The sequence below is a fragment of the Aplysia californica genome, unplaced genomic scaffold (assembly GCF_000002075.1).
Source record: "Aplysia californica isolate F4 #8 unplaced genomic scaffold, AplCal3.0 scaffold02468, whole genome shotgun sequence".
Taxonomy (NCBI): Eukaryota; Metazoa; Mollusca; class Gastropoda; order Aplysiida; family Aplysiidae; genus Aplysia; species Aplysia californica.
This window is the reverse complement of record NW_004799738.1, coordinates 9057-14607: the sequence shown is the minus strand read 5'-3', so window position 1 is coordinate 14607 and position 5551 is coordinate 9057. Positions and strand designations below refer to the sequence as shown.

Sequence of the window (5551 nt, the reverse complement as noted above, 5' to 3'; positions counted from 1 at the left end):
TGTTGCTCCTTCGACCAAACGAGTCGCAGTCGCTGAGTCGGTCATCTTTTTATCCAAACGGCTCGTGCTCACAGTGCGAATGTTGTTCTTGTGATTTTTGGTTATCCTTGGTGCTGCTGTGTCGTTGTTTCTGTTGTGTTTTTGCTGCCTTTTTCCTCTTTTTCTTGTTGTGGTGTTTAAAATATTAAATTAATGATTATTTTTGTCTTCTAATTTTTTTTTCTTTCTTTTTTTCAATTTTTTTTTCTTTCTGTCTCGGTTACGTTTTTCTTGTGGTGCTGACCTAATAAAGGCAAATTGAAACATGTTTACGGTAAAAAACCAAACAGACTGGATAAACCGATGAGAAGTTGGTTGTTGTACAGAAACACAATAAACAAGTTTTATTTCTGATTTTCTTCGTATTCCATTTCTTTCACTGTTTATGTTTTCACCTTTTACTGTTTTTGAAATAAACTGCTTCGTATTCCATTTCTTTCCTCATTATCAATATTATTTTCACCTTTTACTGTTTTTGAAATAAACTGCTATCATCATTATTATCCTCCTCATTATCAATATTATTTTCATGACTAGATTCTACCATTATTGTGCTATTTTTAAAATACATCTTTTTGAAACAACATTTTTTTCCAAAAGAAACCCCCCCAAAACAAACAAACAAAAATCCAAACCAAACCAAACCAAACCAAAAAAAAACACACAAAACAAAACATAAAAACAACACAAAAAAAACCCTAAACAAACAAACTGACTAACTGACTAACTGACTAACTGACTAACTAACTGACTAACTGACTAACTAACTAACTAACTAACTAACTCTAACTAACTAACTAACTAACTAACTAACTAACTAACTAACTAAACAAACAAACAAACAAACCCACTAACAAACAAAACCAAAAACCCCAAACAAAACAAACCATTACTCCTGGGGCTGGGGCCAAGGCTACATCTAGGGCCTTCTTCTCTTCAATCCATTACTATTTATTTTGAAAGAGAGCCTAAGGCAACGCCGCTAATCCTCAAAGCAGAAAGTATTTATTCTTAGGGGTGGGGAAAAAAATCAAAATTAAATGACCCCGCCGCAGGGCAGGAGCGGGAGGGCTGATCAGGACAGTTGCGTAACGGACAGAGGTGTGATTTTCTGTGCGCCGCGTCGTGTGCTGCCGGCACGGAAAGGCTAGTTTCTTTCATCACGCCACCAACACCTACACCCAAGGCATGACTCTAAATGGACACGGGCGAGGTGTTGGGGGGAGGGACAAAGGAAACTGTACTGCAAAGTGCGTCAACAAACGCATAAAAAAATTAACAATGATGATAATAAGCATAAAAATGTCAAGAAACATTACCTTAATTTTCATTTCCCAACAAAGGGTGCGCTCAGCTCAGATCGCGGACCTCCGAGACATGGCACATAGGTGTGAAATCTGTTGCTAGAAGAACGACCGCCGTCCTTGAGATCAAACGGCGATCAGAAGGGATCAAATGAAATGATCCCAAGTACGCTGTCGACGAACAAACAGTAGTAGTAGTAGATCTAGAATCTGGCCTACGGCCACCGGGCTCGTTCTGTTATTGTTTCTGTGTGCTGTGTTTGCGTGTTTGTGTGTTTGTGTGTCTGTGTGAGCTGTGTTTGTTTCTGCGTGTTGTGCTTGTACAAGTGTGTTTGTGTGTGCTGTACTTCCTTTCCTGAACTTTCATTGAATGGTTATTATGACAGGGGATAGCGCGAACGCAGTCCCCCCTACGTAAAAATTACGCACTCGAGTCACCCGCATTTGAGGTGATCGCAGGGGTCAGCCAAACCGGAGTGCAATGGAAAGGCCTCGCCCTGGGAGGACCGCCGTCGTGATCATGGTGCCTCCCGTGCCAGGTAAGTATGGTTTGCTACGTGTCTTCATTTGCAATCCTGCACCGCCTGCGTTCTCGTAGTGATCTTGGTTTCATCTCCATGTTACGCAATTCAATCACTATCCAAATCATAGCAAGTAATTTGTCACGACGTCCTTTACGTCTTAAGCAGGATGTGAGTTTACAACTGCTGCTGCGACACGCCCGGTGGGACAAAATAGTGCTTTTTGAGTCAACGCAGGCGAAACGTAAATCTCAACACCGCTACGACAAGGGACACAACTCTAAATGCTATTTCCACATAAAGAAAAAGCGGCCCCAGGGGAGGCTATTACAATAACGCGATCTTACCTGCTACTGCTGCTACTGCTGCTACTGCTGCTGCTACTGTTTGTTTGCTGCTACTGGAAAACAGAATGAATGAATGAAACGTTGACATCGTGACAGGGAGCAGGCACATTTTCTTGTCCCTCTGATCTCCTCGACCTCCGCTTGCTCTGACTGCCCGGCGTAAAATGGAAATTGAAAGGGGGAAACAGCACACTCGATTGTGAGGCGAACAGGCTGAGTGAGCTCTACTCAGTTTTTCGCACGTGCGCTTACTAGATCTAAACAACACACTGAAGCGAGCGGGCAGCTACACATGCGACAATTGTTGTACATCTAGATCTACATCATGTGTACATTTGCGCTTGTGTGTGATTTGTTTGTCTGTTTGTTTGGAGAACCATTCGTACATTGTTTGCTTATATTGGGCCATTCCCGGAGGGACTGCAATACCGGGCCGACCCGTGGCGAGAGCGGAGCAAGCCCCGGGCATCTCGCCTGTGTCCAAAAATCAGTTTAATATCGTAGTGGCTAGGAAGCCACGTATCAGATATTAAGCTGATAAGAACAGATACTACACTTTGATCTTAGCCAAAAGGCCGAGAAGCGATGCCGAGAAATGGGCGAAGTTTCCTCACCAGCGCGCTGCAACTGCTTTTCTCACCAGCCCCGCACTATTAGCATGCTCCACGTAACACGGCCGTTGGATAATTCGATCCCAGTCTGGACCAGCCGTTTTGCTGGGTTGCGTCATTGCACCTAGGGCCGGTGTTCACTGCGTACCCTTTGTGGTTCACGTTTTCGAGGGAAAATGCCACTATTTTCACCCTCTCACACCTATTGCGTGTCTACGGGAAGGGGGGCGACCCTCGTGGAAAAAAAGTGAAGGGCCGCTATTGCGCTCGTCGTCGCTGCTCCTCGCCAGGCATTTGTTTGCCTCCCTTCGACCACAAACGAGTCGCAGTCGGCTGAGTCGGTCATCCTTTTTTATCCCAAAACGTGCTCGTGGCTCACAGTGGCGATTGTTTGTTTCTTGTTGATTTTTTGGTTATCCTTTGGTTGCTTGCTGTTGTCGTTGTTTCTGTTTGTGTTTTTTGCTTGCCTTTTTTCCTCTTTTTTCTTGTTGTGGTGTTTTAAAAATTTTTAAATTTATTATTATTTTTGTCTTCTTATTTTTTTTTCTTTCTTTTTTTTCAATTTTTTTTTCTTTCTGTTTCGGTTACGTTTTTCTTGTGGTGCTGACCTAATAAAGGCAAATTGAAACATGTTTACGGTAAAAAACCAAACAGACTGGATAAACCGATGAGAAGTTGGTTGTTGTACAGAAACACAATAAACAAGTTTTATTTCTGATTTTCTTCGTATTCCATTTCTTTCACTGTTTATGTTTTCACCTTTTACTGTTTTTGAAATAAACTGCTATCATCATTATTATCCTCCTCATTATCAATATTATTTTCATGACTAGATTCTACCATTATTGTGCTATTTTTAAAATACATCTTTTTGAAACAACATTTTTTTCCAAAAGAAACCCCCCCAAAACAAACAAACAAAAATCCAAACCAAACCAAACCAAACCAAAAAAAAACACACAAAACAAAACATAAAAACAACACAAAAAAAACCCTAAACAAACAAACTGACTAACTGACTAACTGACTAACTGACTAACTAACTGACTAACTGACTAACTAACTAACTAACTAACTAACTCTAACTAACTAACTAACTAACTAACTAACTAACTAACTAACTAAACAAACAAACAAACAAACCCACTAACAAACAAAACCAAAAACCCCAAACAAAACAAACCATTACTCCTGGGGCTGGGGCCAAGGCTACATCTAGGGCCTTCTTCTCTTCAATCCATTACTATTTATTTTGAAAGAGAGCCTAAGGCAACGCCGCTAATCCTCAAAGCAGAAAGTATTTATTCTTAGGGGTGGGGAAAAAAATCAAAATTAAATGACCCCGCCGCAGGGCAGGAGCGGGAGGGCTGATCAGGACAGTTGCGTAACGGACAGAGGTGTGATTTTCTGTGCGCCGCGTCGTGTGCTGCCGGCACGGAAAGGCTAGTTTCTTTCATCACGCCACCAACACCTACACCCAAGGCATGACTCTAAATGGACACGGGCGAGGTGTTGGGGGGAGGGACAAAGGAAACTGTACTGCAAAGTGCGTCAACAAACGCATAAAAAAATTAACAATGATGATAATAAGCATAAAAATGTCAAGAAACATTACCTTAATTTTCATTTCCCAACAAAGGGTGCGCTCAGCTCAGATCGCGGACCTCCGAGACATGGCACATAGGTGTGAAATCTGTTGCTAGAAGAACGACCGCCGTCCTTGAGATCAAACGGCGATCAGAAGGGATCAAATGAAATGATCCCAAGTACGCTGTCGACGAACAAACAGTAGTAGTAGTAGATCTAGAATCTGGCCTACGGCCACCGGGCTCGTTCTGTTATTGTTTCTGTGTGCTGTGTTTGCGTGTTTGTGTGTTTGTGTGTCTGTGTGAGCTGTGTTTGTTTCTGCGTGTTGTGCTTGTACAAGTGTGTTTGTGTGTGCTGTACTTCCTTTCCTGAACTTTCATTGAATGGTTATTATGACAGGGGATAGCGCGAACGCAGTCCCCCCTACGTAAAAATTACGCACTCGAGTCACCCGCATTTGAGGTGATCGCAGGGGTCAGCCAAACCGGAGTGCAATGGAAAGGCCTCGCCCTGGGAGGACCGCCGTCGTGATCATGGTGCCTCCCGTGCCAGGTAAGTATGGTTTGCTACGTGTCTTCATTTGCAATCCTGCACCGCCTGCGTTCTCGTAGTGATCTTGGTTTCATCTCCATGTTACGCAATTCAATCACTATCCAAATCATAGCAAGTAATTTGTCACGACGTCCTTTACGTCTTAAGCAGGATGTGAGTTTACAACTGCTGCTGCGACACGCCCGGTGGGACAAAATAGTGCTTTTTGAGTCAACGCAGGCGAAACGTAAATCTCAACACCGCTACGACAAGGGACACAACTCTAAATGCTATTTCCACATAAAGAAAAAGCGGCCCCAGGGGAGGCTATTACAATAACGCGATCTTACCTGCTACTGCTGCTACTGCTGCTACTGCTGCTGCTACTGTTTGTTTGCTGCTACTGGAAAACAGAATGAATGAATGAAACGTTGACATCGTGACAGGGAGCAGGCACATTTTCTTGTCCCTCTGATCTCCTCGACCTCCGCTTGCTCTGACTGCCCGGCGTAAAATGGAAATTGAAAGGGGGAAACAGCACACTCGATTGTGAGGCGAACAGGCTGAGTGAGCTCTACTCAGTTTTCGCACGTGCGCTTACTAGATCTAAC

At 43.2% G+C, this 5551-nt stretch overlaps 2 long non-coding RNA genes and 3 other non-coding genes across 5 annotated transcripts; all 5 read right to left on the bottom strand.

Annotated features, from left to right (window-relative positions):
- Window positions 1–876: 876 nt before the first annotated feature.
- On the bottom strand, window positions 877–2441 carry LOC106014110. Its single transcript, XR_004859489.1, has 2 exons — window positions 2212–2441; window positions 877–1514 (listed from the first exon to the last, which is right to left on the bottom strand). It is a non-coding gene; the product is annotated as an uncharacterized LOC106014110 (long non-coding RNA).
- LOC118479118 lies at window positions 1727–1890 on the bottom strand. The gene has a single exon (XR_004859492.1). It is a non-coding gene; the product is annotated as a U1 spliceosomal RNA (small nuclear RNA).
- A 165-nt stretch (window positions 2442–2606) lies between the features above and the next one.
- Window positions 2607–2798, bottom strand: LOC118479119. Its single transcript, XR_004859493.1, has one exon. It is a non-coding gene; the product is annotated as a U2 spliceosomal RNA (small nuclear RNA).
- Window positions 2799–3955: 1157 nt separating this feature from the next.
- LOC118479114 lies at window positions 3956–5544 on the bottom strand. Its single transcript, XR_004859487.1, has 2 exons — window positions 5291–5544; window positions 3956–4593 (listed from the first exon to the last, which is right to left on the bottom strand). It is a non-coding gene; the product is annotated as an uncharacterized LOC118479114 (long non-coding RNA).
- On the bottom strand, window positions 4806–4969 carry LOC118479117. Its single transcript, XR_004859491.1, has one exon. It is a non-coding gene; the product is annotated as a U1 spliceosomal RNA (small nuclear RNA).
- Window positions 5545–5551: the final 7 nt, after the last annotated feature.